Genomic DNA, 17,340 nt, shown 5'->3' with positions numbered 1-17,340 from the left:
TCCAAGCAGGTTCATCTTATTTGAATAGTCTTTTTCTGATTAGTCAGACTACATATACTTTTCAATTACTTAACGTCACGTCAATGGCATCTTAATTCCTAAATATAAATTCAAAGAGGGATATTAAAAAAAACTGATGAGAAATCTGCAAATTAAACATGTATGTGACGAGGCCTCTTTCTCTGTACTTGAGAGACCAAGCTTATCTGACTGTTCCGCCGCCGGAGGGTCCAAAATCGGGTTTTCTGGTGATCTCGGACGAAGAAGCAGAGGCGAGACGACAGAATAAGGAACCTTCCACTTCCTCAGAACAAGGACTTGACCGTTTTTGCTACAGATGAATCCACCAACAGAGTCATGTTCATCCCAGTTTTGAATCAACCTTTGAGTGCCAATCGCTACTACGCCATCTTCACACATGGCTAGGAAGAAGGGTATGTACAAAATCGATTCTTTATATACACGCACATATGTTCCTCCTGTCCTTAATGTATATCTAATTAGAGAGTTAATATTAATCCTATATGTAAAATCTATTTAACATGCACTACAAAAAATTTGACTTTCAGCGGCGACATTGAAAGTCCAAAAGTCGCCGCTGAAAAGCTTCAGCGGCGACATTTTGTCGCCACCAGGTCGTTGCCGTAGCGGCCGTGGCTGAAACTTATCAGCGACGACATAAAAAGTCTCCACTGAAACTAGACATTCAGCGGCGACATTTTGTCGCCGCTGAAACTGGACATTCAGCGGCGACTTTTTAGTTGCCGCTCAAACTCCTTTAGTCGCCGCTGAAAGCTGATGAGTTTGCCACTCGGATGCGTCGCCACTGAAACATGAGAATCGACGGTGACTAATGTCGCCGCTAAAGCCTGTTTCAGCGGCAACTTTTTGAAGACACTTACGTCGCCGCTGAAGACTGTTTCAGCGGCGACAAAAAAGTCGCTGTTGATTATATTTTCAGCAGTGACCATAATGTCGCCGCTGATTGTCATTTTAATTATTTTGATAATATATTAATTATGCAAAAAATTTTATTTATATTCCTGATAAATATTATCAAAAGGTTTAATAAAAATAAAATAATTAACACACAAATATAGTATATTAAATAATAAGATTTATAACCATCAAAGTGTTTTTTATGTCTTTAACTAAAAAAAAATTGTTAAATTAAAAGATACATTATATAATACAAAAGAAAAATTACGTAGAGGGATCAATACTAGGGACGCTAGAAGTAGGGATATCTGCAGGAGCATTTAACTGCATCTTTTGCGTGAAAGCAGTGAACTGAGCTTGTATTCTCTATTCCATCAATTGCTCCATCCTTTGTTCAAGTTGTGTACGCTTTGCTTCCATCTTTGCTCGCTTTGCAGCATGTTCTGCTTCCATCTTTTCTCGCTCTGCTGCACGTTCTGCTTCCATCCTCTCTCGCTCTGCAGCAAGATTAACACATTTAGAATCTCTGCATCCTAACACTTTGGTAGATAATTTTTAGTATGAATTTTATGTTGAACTTTATTAAACCACATAAAAGGATATGTGAAACTTTGGTATCACCAAAACAAAAACCCCTAGCTAGTGATCCTTTTTGCTTGTACTATTAAGAGATCTCGTAATAATCAAACGTACAAGCTAAGTCTTATTATCTTCTGTTGTAATATCCCCCTCCAAAACAGTTTTCTGCAACGTACAAAGCTGCTTAACTACTTGTTTCTTGCAGGCTGTCAAATTGGAATGGATGAAGATCATTATATATATCATAATAAAAAGCATCTATAAACAACAGTACTCAGGTTTTGCTAATCACTTATGATAATTTAAAATTTCCCAGTCTTCTCCCGAGTAATCAAGTTTCCCATCTTGAACAGCAAAAGCAATCCGCCTATAAGATATTGGAAACCAAACATAAAACAATATACTAGTCTCTATATATATGTGTGTGTGTATATATAATATAATACTTCTCATGCAGGTTTTGCTAATCCTACAAGGTCCAAATATACAACTTTTTGTTAACATGCATATAATTAACGTAACAGTATCAATAAACTTCCAATTTACTCCATCAATAATTAACACTTTCATCACAATTTTATTGAAAACTGTAAAATGATACATAAAAAAGATTTCAACAGTTAACTTATTAGGGAGGTAACTGTAAAACCCAATAATAAAATGTAACCAAAAAAAAAAATTCTTGTCCTGCACCAACTAACCTAACTTCATGCATGATTATGTTGAGGGCTCAAATATTCTTGGAAAGAGTCTCCACAAATACACCCATAAAACCATTCTCATTAGTTAACATCACCATGAAATGTGAATACGACTCATGATCTCACGACTTCTACTCAGCTTACGTATATGTACCTTTTGAATTAAAAGCTAATCTCAATAATTCTAAATAACAGGAATGAAATGTGGAGAGAGGAAAACAAGAACAAATAAAGGATTCAAATCCGATCCGTACCCTCCCCTCTGTGCTGAAATCTCAAACCCAATTTATGAAGATCATATGGTCTCCAGACTATTGTAGGTTTCACCGTTTCAGATTCACATCAACTTTGTTCAGAAAATTATAGCCAGAATCAGAATATAGTTATATTAAAAATGACAGATAAATAAAAACAATTAAACAAATATATGACTGAAAACAAACAATTAAACAATTAAATCCCTTTCCTGCTCCTCTCCCGATAAGACTGAGGCTTGGCGGGAGGTTCTTCCCCTTGGGGTTTTTGTTTCAGCTCTAAATTCTCACCACTTTCACTCTACAGTGCAAAACAAGTTATAATCAAGAACAAGAATTTCGTTGTTGAAAAAGAAAAGAAAAGAAAAGAAAAGGGTTGTCTTACCTTGCACTGGACTGAGCAGAACTTACTCTCTCTTTGGAATTCTCTTCCACAGGTCTTGCACGTGTAGCAAGATTTATTACTCTGAGACTTGGTTTGTTCACATGATCTTCTGTTGACGAAAACTACTTGTTTATGATTAATAATGAAAGGATGTATGTCTGAGATATCAAGTAACTTGGACACCTGATTTGCATACAAACAGTTCTCGCGCGAAGCCTTGTAAACCTGGAAAATACAAGTCCACATAATAATTATTAATTAACACAGCAACCTTGAAAGGGAGAGTATATGTGTACAAATAAAATAATTACGGAGACACCCACGGGAAGTACTATATGGTTTTCATGTGGGTGATTATTGGTTGCTTTAAGGCAGAATTTGCAGTATAATTGCAAGCAGGTAACGCAGAAACTGGGGAAGAATTTGTTGGTTTGATTGCAGCCAGAAGAATGTTGCAATGGATCTTTGTTCTTGCAAGCCTCCAACAACGATTTCACCCAACGAGGATCCACTCGCTTCTCGCAACCTTCTGTGTTCAGCTGTGAAATTTAATGCCAGAGAAAAAAAACGGATCTCAAAATACAAAACAAGAAAGGGGGAAAAAATACAGCACTACAAGACTTCAAGCGAAGAAGAAGATCAGTGCACTTACATGGATGACAGCAAGAAAGAACGCTGGAAGTGATGGACTAAGCACAAATGGACGCTGGAATAAGTTAGATGCTCGAAACTTCTATGCGCGGCGCTGGTCTGGTGAGAGCGAGGGAAAAGTAAACTTTTCAGAAGATTAGGGCGGGTTAAATTGTTTTGGGTTTCAAAATAAGAAACTTTAGATATAAAAACAATGCGCCAGCCTTGCCAATAACACACGTGGCTTCAGTGGCAAGGGGAGTGTTAGCTATTATAATTACCAGGTTCCCTGTTCGAACTAGCCAGGTAAAAATTAAATTTTTTTAAACCTTGTTGAGCCAAAATTAATGTGTAAAAAATGGGCATTGGTCAGACTCGAACACAGGACCTCTACATTGGAATAAACAAGCGTGGCTAGCCAGGCTAATGAATTTAATTGAAACCATCGGGCAATAGAAAATATATATAATATGTAACCGTATATGTTTTACAAAATTTAATTAATCACATTTTAAATTAAAAAATATAAATAGTAATAATATTTAATTAACTATATACATGATTTTATTATCTATATCTGTCACACATTTTTAATTAATTATATTATCTCCTTCAATAATTTTATTTCTCAATCCTCTCATACATATGTTCATGATCAAATATTATTATGTCAATTAAGTATGCTCACACTAATTTAATTATAATAATCTCTCACATATATTTAATTATGTTATCTCTTTCAATTATAATATCCTTCTCTCTCTCACACATACACACTATCTCTCTTCCAATAATATTTACATCTACCTCTCACACACACTCTATACTTCATTACTTATCCACTACAAGAAAATGTAGAATTAGCAGCGGAACATTTCTAGCGGTTCAACAAAACCGCTAGAAATTCCAAAATTTCTAGCGGTTTTAAGAAAAACCGCTGCAAATTACAGACGGTTTGACCATTGCCCGTACATTTCTAGCGGTTACCACCTAACCGCTAGAAATTTAGAGCTAGAAAATTTCCCGGGTTTTGGCAGGAACTTGGCGCCAAATTTGTAGTGTTTATTTTCTAGCGGTTCAGGCCAATAAACCACTAGACACTGAAAATTTCTAGCGGTTGATGCATGAACCGCTAGAAATATTTTTAATTCCCCGAGGAGTTTAGAAATTTCTAGCGGTTCGGGTAAAAACCGCTAGAAATTTCTAGCGGTTCGGGTAAAAACCGCTAGAAATATCTGCCAATTCCCGAGGACTTCTGACCGTTGGGAATTTCTAACGGTTGTGTACAGAACCGCTAGAAATTTCTAGCGGTTTTGAACAGAACCGCTAGAAATTCTCGGTCTATATAACCCCCCCACTTTCACTTCTTCAATTGTTCTGGAAGCGAAGCTCTGCTGAATTTTCTCCACAAACATATTCGAGTTCTGATTCAGTTGCAGATCCTTATTTTCAGGTAAAAATAGTAATTTATTGATAAGTAATTTTTATTTTATGTTTTATTTTATTTAATTTATTATGTTGTAGCTTATAAATAATTTTTCTTTTTATTTTATTTATAAATAATTACTATTTGTTGTTATTAGGATGACTCGTCGGCACGGGAAAGACCCAGTTGATCCTGAGAGAGCTGGACCCAGTGAGGTTCATCATGATGCTGGTAAGCCATTCCCCAGCATTCATGACTACGATCTCAGCGAGGAGGATATCCTCAGTTTTATGGAGTAGGATGATGTTGAGCGGACTGAGGAGGCTCATTTTACTGGGGATGAGCAACCCCATGCTGATGCTGATGCTGCTGACGAGGAGGAGGAGGAGGAGCAGGATCAGGGAAATGAGTATCCCCAGGCTGCGCAGTGTCCTGCTCCGAGACGTCAGGCTGGTTATGAGGTGGAATTTGTCGATAAGTATTTATTTAACTTTTTAAAATTTTGATCAGTATTTAATTTATATAGAAATTGTATTAATTTATTGATATATAATTTATTTCTTAATTAAATTTTGCAGACACTGAGGGGAACAGGTCCTATCGGAGGCTGACAGCCAGAGAGCTGTCTATGATGACGAGCGGACGAGTGGTTGTGCCGCTCAATGAGTTGGGCCAACCGACGAAGAAAGGTGGCCAGTTGTACAACAAGTACGTGCACCTCCTTGGTCAGCAGTGGACGCTGTTCCCCATCTACGTGCAGGACTGGAAGAAGATGACCTCAGACAAGAAGCAGCAAGGCTGGGAAATGATGAAGGTAATATAAAATTGTTATTTATAATTTTTTTTAATTTAAATAAATGATTATATATTTTGTTTTCAAATAATTTAATTGTTTGATTATAATTTTTTATTTATTTAATTTGTTTGTTATTTATAATATTTTTAAAAGTAGTTAAATGAATATATATATTTTTTATTTAAATTATTTAAAAGTAGTTAAATGAAAAAAATTTGTTATTGATTTCATTAATTTATTACTTATAATAATTTTAAATTTAGTTGAGTAAAAATATTTTTTCATTTAAATTACTTAATTGTTTAATTATTATTTGTTTTTGATTAATTTATATTTTATTTATAATATTTTTAAATTAGTTAAAAACTAATTATTTGTTTTTTATTATTGAAATTGCTTAATTATTTGTTTATAATTTGTTATGTAGTTAATTTATTATTTTAATCATAGAGTAAATTTATTCTGGGGGAGGAGTTGAGGGCTGACACGATCAAGAGGCTAGGGATGGCATGGAAGAACAGAAGGGCCGACCTGTGGAGGGAGAAGAAAGGTGACGGGACGAGGCCCCTCCAGGAGATACTGGCAGATGTACCTGGTGGAGTCCCGGACCAAGACTGGTCCAGTTACGTCTATTTTAGGATGACGGCTGACCAGATGCTATGATAATATTGTATTAATTATAATTTCTTTATTTTTTATCCGACTTGACTCATTTAATTTAATTTTTTTACATTTTGCTTCAGGCTCTTTCTAGGAGAAATGCTGGGAGCGTCAGGCATCAGACGATACGTCATAGGGCTGGATCCAGGAGCTTTGCGATCACTTATGACAAGATTGTGAGTACTTGAAATAAATTTATTAAATATGTATATGTATTTAATTTGTAACTAATTATTTCTTTGATTTCATTTATAGAGGGAAAAGATACGGCAGGAGCGGGGATACACGGCCACTTATGGCGAGATGTGGCTGATGGTGTATAGACCTCGAAACGAGCGTGCGTCGGATGAGGTTGAGGAGATAGCGGTAAGTAATAAATTAAATATTAATATAATATCACAGTGTAGATATCATTATATTATAATTAACTTCTTTATATTAATTTTGGTAGGCACGGATGACTCAGTCGATTCCGAGTTGCGTGAGTCTCAGGGGTCTGCCTTGGATCCCACCGCCTCACTTTTAGCGGGTCGTGGCCGGCCGCAGCACCCTGGTCGAGTTAGCGGGCTTGGACTTGGACCTACACCGACTAGGTTGCCCTGCTCAAGTGGCGCTGGCCCTTCATATACTGCTGGGAGCTCTCATGCGAGTGCGAAGCGGCCGGGTTCCTCATCCTCAGAGGAATTGCGAGAGGAGCTCAGACAAGAGTTTGAGGCTAGGATGGAGGCCAGGATCGTGGAGCGTGATCGTCAGCTGCAGGAGCGTGATCGTCAGCTCCAGATGTAGCTTGACCAGCTCTTGGCAGCTGCTACGGCTCTGCGTCATGTGGTGGTCAGTATAGCTCCAAACATCTCGGTTCCTGAGATCCCCGACCTACACCTGCCATCAGTCCTGCCCCTACCCCCCATCCGCCAGTCCAGTCCCAGCAGGTTGAGCGGCCTGCCCACCCCCAGCCGGAGGATCCAGCAGAGGATGATCACGATGATGCTGCTTCTGCCCCTCACCCATGATTTATCTTGCTTTCATTGTATGGGATTTTATTAGAATTTTGATTTTACGGTTTTATATACTATTTAGATATTTATTTAAATTTTATATTTATTTGTTTACTTTATTTATTTATTTCTATAATTTTATTTATGTCAAGTATTAATTAATATTGAAATATTTATTTATTTATTACAACATCAACATTACAATTTATTAAACACGTTAAACATGTTAATTAATCAAAATAATTCTATAATCATTTATTAATTTAATAAATATTTATTTTTGTAATGTTATTAATTTATTGTGCGGTATTTCTATTTAATATTTAAAAATAATATCATTTGTAGCGGTTCTAAAACCGTTAGAAAATTCAATTGAATTTTATTACATCGTGAAACTTTCTAGCGGTTTTATAAACCGCTAGAAAATTAGTAATTTTCTAGCGGTTTCAAAAAACCGCTAGAAACTTACCTATTTTCTAGCGGTTCATAAAACCGCTAGAAAATTACCTAATTTTACATTTTCTAGCGGTTTTATAACCGCTAGAAATTTCAAAACCGTTGGAGACAAAATTGCCGTTAAACCGCTAGAAATTTTTATCGGTTTGTAACCGATATTTTGAATTTCTAGCGGTTAATAACCGCTGGAAAATGAAACTTTTCGTTAAAACCGCTACAAATTTGTAGCGGTTTTGTAACCGCTACAAAAAAATGACCGTTCCACCAGCCTCCTTATAAGCTGAAGCACTCCAACTGAATTCCATTTTAACTTCTCTTTGAGCTTCCTGTGTCATATTTTCACGAAATTTGAGCATTATTAGTGATGGATAGGTCATGGATCAACTTGCACCGGTCGACTCCGCAATACTTGGCTGGTCTAAACTATTTCTTGGATTTTGCTTTCGCCAATGCTGCCGTAAATGGTAAGATTCAGTGTCCCTGTCCTAAATGTAATTTCAAAAAGTGGCATCCCAAAGATATTGTTAGGGAACATTTAATCTTTAAGCCTTTTCCGCGAGAGTACGTATTTTGGCAACTACATGGGGAACGGCTAGATATGGGTGCTGAGTCAGTTCCAGTAGTTTCACGGATGGGAGTTCGAGTGGATGAAGCCGATGCCGTGAATGATGCTGTGCGTGATGCTTTTGGTGTTCACGAAAGCTCGAATCCCAACGAAGATGAAGTAGAGGGACCTCAACCGGAGTTTCTAAGAAACGAAACTGCTCGGGAATTTTTTGACCTCATGACCGAAGCTGACAAGCCTCTTTATTCTGGGTGCACAAAGTATTCGAAGTTGTCATTCTTGGTGAGGCTGTATCACATCAAATGCTTGTGCGGTATGACTGACAAGGCGATGTCCATGTTGCTGGAATTACTGGGAGATGCTTTCCCCCAAGCTGAATTCCCTCCATCTTTTTACGAAGCAAAAAAGATTATTAACAAGCTTGGCTTGAACTATAAGAAGATAGATGCATGCCCAAACGACTGTATGCTATACTGGGGAGATGATGCCAGCAAAGAGATTTGTACGAGATGCAAGACGTCACGCTATAAGTCGGTACGGAAGGGCAAGAAGCAAAAGAAGAAACCGGCCAAAATTCTCAGGTACAAATTATTACAGCGTGTTACTTGTTCCGTCTCTAAATATTCGATATTTGAAATTCTTAAAACAATTGATTATGTCATCAATTTTTTTAAATTGAGTCATATTTAGTATTTAAATATTCGGTATTTTAAATTTTTAATATATTATTTTCTTAGATACTTTCTTTGAAACCACGGTTGCAAAGAATGTATATGTCATCAAAAATGGCTCAGCATATGAGGTGGCACGCGACTGAGGAAAATCTAGATGGTAGGTTAAGGCACCCACGAGACTCGGAGGCGTGGAAAGCATTTGATGCGAAATTTCCAGACTTTGCCAATGATCCTAGAAATGTACGTCTTGCATTGGCAACCGATGGTTTCAATCCCTTCGGAAACATGAGCACAAGTTACAGTATCTGGCCGGTGGTGTTAATTCCATACAATCTACCACCTTGGATGTGCATGAAGCAGAGCTCCTTTTTGCTTTCCATGATCATTCCTGGCAAGAAAGCACCAGGAAATGATATTGACGTATACCTGCAACCGTTGATACACGAATTGATCGACCTATGGACGAATGGTGTTGAGGCATATGACTCACATGACAAGCAACTATTCAATCTCCGTGCAGCCTTGATGTGGACAATAAGTGATTTTCCCGGTTTGGGAACTTTGTCTGGCTGGAATGTGCATACTGGGTTGGCCTGTCCTGAGTGCAATTTTGATTCTGTGCCATGTCGCCTTCCACACAGTCGCAAGTGGTGCTTCATAGGACATCGACGGTTCCTTGATTCCAAGCACAGACTTAGATTGCAACGGATTCGCTTCGATGGGAAACAGGAGAAGAGAGATCCTCCTGTTACTTTGTCTGGTATGGATATTTTGCGGCAGTTAGAAGATGTTCATGTCGAGTTTGGTAAGAGTGTGGATCCCGAACGATTGGGACGACGATCTCGTGGGACATCTGATACGCAACCTATGCAATGGCGGAAGAGAAGCATATTTTTCACTCTTCCTTATTGGGAATCTAATTTGCTACGACACAGTTTGGATGTTATGCACATTGAAAAAAATGTGTGCGATAATGTGCTATATACGTTGCTCAATGAAGCTGGAAAGTCCAAAGACCATCTCGCAGCTAGAAAAGATTTACGGGCCTGGGGAATTCGTGAAGAGGCTTGGCCTGATGAAAACGACAAGTTTCAGCCAGCTAAATTCACCTTGACAAAGCATAACAAGGATATCTTCCTCTCGACGTTGAAAACATAAAAGTACCAGATGGATATTCTAGCAACATCTCAAGGTGTATCGATCTGCAGGCTCGAAAGGTTACTGGGTTGAAAAGTCATGACTCTCATGTTCTTATGCAACAGTTACTTCCATTGGCCTTGAAAAACACACTTCCTTCTGATGTATCGGTGGTTTGGTAGAATTATGTTCATTTTTCAAGAAGTTGTGTGCGAAGGTCTTGGTAGCGGAAGAGCTTGATCAGCTGCAAAATAAAATTATTCTTACACTTTGTCACTTGGAGATGATATTTCCTCCATCATTCTTTACTGTTATGGTTCACTTGACTGTCCACCTTGTTCGAGAAGCAAAGGTTGCTGGCCCAGTTCACTATCGATGGATGTACCCTATAGAGAGGTACTAGATTATCTTTTATTCCCGCCTCTTTAAATTTCACATTGTTCTTTCATTTACTCGTAATTATTAATGCAATTTTAACTTACAGGTACTTGGAAAAATTAAAATCATATGTTAGGAATAAGGCATGGCCTGAGGGGTCAATAGCAGAAGGTTATTCCGGAGATGAGGTCCTAACTTTCTGTTCGAGGTACTTTGATGACATGGAGACATCTTTTAACCGCCCGCGTCGCGTAGATGATTCTCCTCCTGGTCCTTCCACGTCAACTTTATTTCCTCCTGTTGGGAAACCAGTTGGAGGATATGAATTCTTCAGACTCACTCCTACAGAGAAACTCCAGGCACACAGACACGTTTTGATAAATTGCAGCCAAGTTGAACCCTTCATGCAGTAAGTATATATATCATATAAGCTCACTAGCTTTTACACTTTATATTTGTTTCTTACTGACTCTTCTAACAAATTACACTTTACTATAGTGAGTTTAGGAGTTATCTCAGGCGTCAGCTACGGGGCCGTGCGCGTTCTGCTGACATTGATAAAAGAGTCCACAAAGAGTTTCCCAGTTGGTTTACACGTCGAATACGTAATGACAACAGCCCATACACAGATGAATTCAAAGCTCTTTCTCTCGGTCCGTTAGACCATGCACGAAGGTTTACCGCGTACAATGTCAACGGCTTCAAGTTCTGTACGGTTGGACGTGATCAGGGATTGCTCACACAAAACTCTGGAGTTTGCGGGACATTCGGAACGAGATGTTATGCTAGCAGTAGTGATGGCGATATGCGCTTTGGAGGCGTCACTTACTATGGAAAGCTAATTGACATTATTGAGTTGAGTTACCAGCTTTTCACCGTGACACTGTTCAAGTGCTCCTGGGCAAATACGACAACTTCACGGGGACTCGCTACTGACCATTTGGGCATCACCTCAGTTAATTTCTCTAGACTTATTCATACGGGGGCATCTGAAGATGATGAGCCATATATCCTTGCTTCTGAGGCACACCAAATTTACTATGTCGAGGACGAGAAACATAAAGACTGGAATATGGTCGTTCACCTCAAGCCACGGGATCTTTATGATATGGGTGATGGTGACATTATTTACGACAGTGAACCCTTCCAACCCTCGAATTTTGAAGACTTCTTTCCTCAAGGAGATGATAATTTGCCAATTATCAGGTACACGTCTTTTCTTAAATTATTTAAATAATTAACTACTAATTACTAATTTTTTCCAAATACATTATAAATTTAACAAATTTTTTTAAAATGTGTCCTTTCAGGCCGGATGATGATGGAGAATAGCAGCATCCAAAATAAATTATTAAAAAAATTTTCCGTCCATAAATACATATGTATAAATTAAAATTCGTACAGTTTTTTTAAAAATAAAAAAAGTTTAATTTGTAGCGGTTAAATAACCGCTACAAATTTATTTTACAAAATTAAATTTGTAGCGGTTATTAACCGCTACAAATACATATTTATAAATTAAAATTCGTTCAGATATTTAAAAATAAAAAAATTAAATTTGTAGCGGTTATTAACCGCTACAAATATATATCTATAAATTAAAATTCGTTCACATATTTAAAAATAAAAAAATTAAATTTGTAGCGGTTAATAACCGCTACAAATATCTATAAATTAAAATTCGTTCAGCTTTTTAAAAATAAAAAAATTAAATTTGTAGCGGTTATTAACCGCTACAAATAGAACCGCTAGAAAATACTAGCGGTTATATATACGCTAGAAAATGAATAACAGCTACAAAATGGAATGAAACGCTACAAAATCACCGCTACAAATGTGTCGCTGATCTCTATAAATACCATATCTTCTCTACATTTATTTACTCCATCTCTTTTCTTTCCTCTCCTATTCTTCTTCATAATTCTCTCTTTTTTTCTTACTATCTCATATGGTGGTTTCTTTCTCTTTACTGTATGGTAAGTGAATTTTATTTTATAATTCACTGTATCTTTTATTTGTTTTTATTTAAAATTTACTAACATATTTATTTCTCCTTTTCTTTCAGATTTTTCTTCTCCACACTTGTCATGCCCTCCTCAACTGATTCAAATACTTCTCAACCTAACACTATAGGTTCAATATTACAAAATATATCATCTTCAATTCAACTATCTTATTAAATATTCAATTAAATTATCTTATTAAATTAAATTCACTTCTTTTGACACATTCATAATTTAATTACATATTGTTTATTACAAAATTTAAATATATAAAATGTAACATATAACTAATTATACAAATTAACAAAAATTATTCAACATAATTTATTTAATGGTTTTTAAAATTATTATATGAAAAACCAAATTTTTTTTTTCTGGCATGGTCAAACATTTCTAGCGGTTCCGAACCGCTAGAAATATTTCGTCAAATTTAAATTTTGCGCCAAAATTTCTAGCGGTTCAAACCGCTAGAAAATTGTTTTGCCGCCATTCCAGAAATTTAATTGGCAGGAAAATTTAATTTCCCAAACATTTCTAGCGGTTCTATAACCGCTAGAAATTTCCGCACACTACTGAAATTATTTATTTCCCGGCAAAATTGATTTGGTTTAGCATGTTTCTAGCGGTTATAAAACCGCTAGAAATTTTATTCCGGGCACATTTTCTAGCGGTTTTATAACCGCTAGAAATGTTTTCCCTTTCAATATTTTCTAGCGGTTATAAACCGCTAGAAAGTTTCTAGCGTGTTGACCATAATGTGTAGCGGTTGCCATAACCGCTAGAAATTTTTTCTTGCGCCTGTTTTTCTAGCGGTTTTGTTAACCGCTAGAAATGTATTACTCTAACCGCTACAATTGACGTATTTTTTTGTAGTGATCCCATCACTTAAACTTGCATACTTTTTCATGCATGCCTCCATCTCATTTCTCTCCCGTGCATAATGTTTTTCTATTCCATCTCTCAAACATTTGGATATGGGATATGTGTGTTAAACACACTCCAAACTTTCTTCATCTCCCTTTCTCTCTCAAACACCATATTATCTTTCTTTTAATCTCTCTCTAACACAAAAATACATAAAAAAACATTAATTATCAAAGTTACTTAATTACACAAATAAAATATTATAATATAAACTTTTTACAAAAAATAAAAAATGATAAAAAAAATGTCAAAAAATTTTAGCGGCGACTTGAATTGTCGTCGCGAAAAGTGTACACTTTCAGCGGCGACAATTCAAGTCGCCGCCGTAGTGTACACTTTGGGCGGTGACAAATTTTGTCGCTGCTGAAAGTTGCAGCTACAGCAGCGACAATAATAAGTCGCCGCCATAACTATCACTTTTGGCGGCCACACACTTGTCGCCGCAAAAAGGCCCGACTTTCAGGGGCGACAATTCTTGTCACCACTGAAAGTCATATTTTCAGCGGTGACTTCCTTTGTCGCCGCTGAAAGTGGTCGCTGAAAGTCCAGTTTTTTGTAGTGATGTTTATCCTCTTTTTTCTCCATAAATTAATCTTATTAATATTCTCCCAACAATAATCAAGTAGGAGGGGAAGGAAATTAAGGAAAATACTTAGACCATTTTAGGAAAAAAAATCATATTAACTAATTTAACTAACATTCTTAATCTACTCAAATTCATTAATTAAGTACCATATTAATTACCAAAGGAGTACAAAAGGTTCTGTTTCCAAAGGTCTTTCTACTTATATACTTCTTCTGACATTCTTATTATAACTACTTAGTACTAACAACTTCACATAGATTTAATAAAATTAGTTCAAATTAGTTACTCCCTCCATTCCTTTTAATATAAGAAACAATCTCTCTCATAGTGATATTCTTAGATATAAAAAACAAATTCTTTTTGTCTGGAATTTTAAATTGGTCTTTCCATTTTTACCCCATTAATTAAACATATGCTACTTACTATCTCCTTACAATAAATTTTCACTCATTATTTCTCACATTCTCTCTTTCTAATTAAACAAGAATCTAATTGAAAAATATGTATATATATCTTATATATTTATTGCCTTTAACTAAATTTAAAAAATATTTTTTAACCATATAATTTTGAGTGGATGTTTCTTATAATAAGGGACAGAGTATTTTTTTTGTCACCCATCAATAAAAGTCATTAATTATTGGGATTTGGTTGATTAGTTAGAAAGTTTTATAGTTACTTAGGGATACTAGGTGAAAAAAATTAATGCTCTCTGGTTCTTAATATAAGAATCACTTAACTAGTTTGGTTATCCTGAAATTAGGACTACTCCTCCAATCCTTAATATGTAGAATCACATATGAACTTAATCATAAAAGTAAGACCAATTTTTATATTTATTTATTTTTTCCAAATGATCCTTAGTGAAATCTCTCGACAATAATCAAATGGGAGAAAGATAGATGGAATGTATCAAGGAAGATGATTAAGATATTTTATGAGAAACATGCCATATTTATTATAATTAACTAATCTAACTTTTTTAATTTAATCAAATTAGTTAAATAAATTTTATATCAATAACCTGATGGGCGTGTGTGTGTGTGTATGAATGATGCGTGCGTGCGTGTGTGTGTACATGAATGATGTCATGATTATGAGATGTCAATGGATGATTTAGGGAAGCAGCGACGAGCTCAAAGGAAGATGATAAGATAAGGTGTTGCTGGGGAAGTTGTATTCAAGATGCAACACCATGTGCTTTAGATCCCTTCAATGATTATCAGCAGTTTGAGATTATAAAGAAGCCTCGTGATAGGTTTGAAGCCAAGTGTGTTGCTGCACATGGATTTCCTCCTATCTTCCTGGGGGGTGAATGGAGGCTATTCAATAATATTCCTCATCACCATTTAAGTCAACAAGCTTCGGGTCTTGACGACTCATTACGTGCTCAATTACCAGATTTTGATTTTTCTTCAAATCTTGATCGTTCTGAACAAGTCATTGTTGGAAAATGGTAAGCTAAAAGTTCTATAGTTGTAGGCTTTCATTCATTATGTTTTGACTTCTAGGCATGAGATCCAGTTTCATAATAAACACATGGAAAAATTGATCTTTTGATTCTTAAGTTTTAACTCGTTTATGAGTTAATCTTATCTTTGGCCAAGAACAACTTTGAAGATCGATCTTCTTAGCTAACGGCAAGTCTCTTTTTCAGCATCTCTCCTCTGCTAAAAAGTTCAGGGATGACTACCAAGTCATAATTAAGGGTTGAGTCGTAGTCAATTTAGAACATAAAAGACTAAAAGATTAATTTTTCCTAAATATATGATGTATTTTGATGAAAATAGGCTCAATGGTGTTCTAAATTCATTTGATGCATCAATTTGTTCTTCTTCCCTTTACAGGTACTGTCCTGCCATGTTGGTGAAACAACATGGAAAGAGATCAAAAAGCACGAGCAATAAATTATCAATATTCTGCGAGATGACACTTGAGCAAAGATGGGAGAAGGTATTTTCCAAGGAAAATGTTGGAAACACTGCTGAAAAGAGAGTAGTTGTGGAAGTTGAGGTCGTTGAAACAGAATCTGCAAAAATTGCAGGAACAAAGGAAGCTTCATGGGGTGACAAAGATGTGAGTGAAACTGGACTCATGTGGTTTACTAGTCATGATGGTAATAACAAGAAGAAGGAAGAGAAAGTAGGATTGAACATGGCTATTATTGAGAGAATGAAATGGGAACAAGAAAGAGTTGGATTTGTTGGTGGGAATCAAAAGATAGAAAGAGGCAAGTTTAGTGATAACTTTTGATTACAAGCACGCCCATCAAATTAGGGGCAAGTGGGACTGAAAAATTTACATTATTATTATTTTCTTCCCTTAGCTTTTTAAAATATATTTATAGAGAAACTTACAAATTATTATTTATGATATGCAGCAGATCAAGAGCATGTGAACACTGAACAATCATTTCCCTCTCAATCAGATTTAACGCCATGCTAAGGGCTATGATGATAAATTTAATAATATTATTATAATTTAAACATATTAATTCGTTTTGATATTTGATTCTTGCTTGAATGTAAATGTGTCAGAAGTCTAACGATGCATTCTAGTCTTTTTTCATCGTTTTCACATATCCTTTCAATTTCAGGAAGGTTTTCATATGTGTTATTGTACTATTATGTACACCAAGACGTGTAATGATAAACACAGAGCTATTCAGATAAGTCTCAAGATAGAATTTTTTTGCAATGATAAACCTATAATAAAAAAAGTTTCCTGAATTTTTTTTTAGCCGAAAAAGACCCCAAAAAAAAAAAAACAAGAAAGAAACAAGCTAAAAGACAGATATATCACGCATTCATTATGAAATAATTTGAATATTTTTATCTTCTTTCTGGAATGTGCTTACGGGTTTGTCTTCACAGATATGCCAACTGTTAGCATTTTAATTTAATTGTCCAAGCATCGACAAGTACTACCCCCAATCCTTAATAGAAGAGCTAATTTCAAATTCAATTGATTCTGAATATAAGATTCCAATCCACTTTGTCTCTTTTTTTTTTCAAGGTAATCCTTGTAGTAGTTGCATATATTAAAAGTTTTATAAAATGATAGTTCTAGCTAATATACATGATTAGCAAGTGTATTTTAGAAATGACAACACTTATTTATTACAAATAACAAAATTAATTTTTCTAATCTATTTAAATTAGTCATCTAGCTTTTATACTAGGGACCGAATGTAGTATTATGTATCATTATCCTAAATATGTATGTTTATATATATATATATATAAGCAAATC

The 17,340-nt window shown here is 35.6% G+C and overlaps 1 long non-coding RNA gene and 1 pseudogene across 1 annotated transcript; one reads left to right on the top strand and one right to left on the bottom strand.

Moving 5' to 3' along the window:
* Window positions 1–158: 158 nt before the first annotated feature.
* On the top strand, window positions 159–16,341 carry LOC114758562 (uncharacterized; annotated as a pseudogene).
* LOC114758558 (uncharacterized) lies at window positions 2,736–3,556 on the bottom strand. The gene is made up of 4 exons (XR_003741824.1): window positions 3,511–3,556; window positions 3,182–3,387; window positions 2,859–3,083; window positions 2,736–2,774 (listed from the first exon to the last, which is right to left on the bottom strand). It is a non-coding gene; the product is annotated as an uncharacterized LOC114758558 (long non-coding RNA).
* Window positions 16,342–17,340: the final 999 nt, after the last annotated feature.

The sequence above is a fragment of the Neltuma alba genome, unplaced genomic scaffold, assembly GCF_004799145.2.
Source record: "Neltuma alba isolate B1F8T4 unplaced genomic scaffold, ASM479914v2 tig00010736_pilon, whole genome shotgun sequence".
In the NCBI taxonomy this organism is placed as follows: Eukaryota; Viridiplantae; Streptophyta; class Magnoliopsida; order Fabales; family Fabaceae; genus Neltuma; species Neltuma alba.
This window is presented reverse-complemented; position numbering and strand designations above follow the sequence as displayed.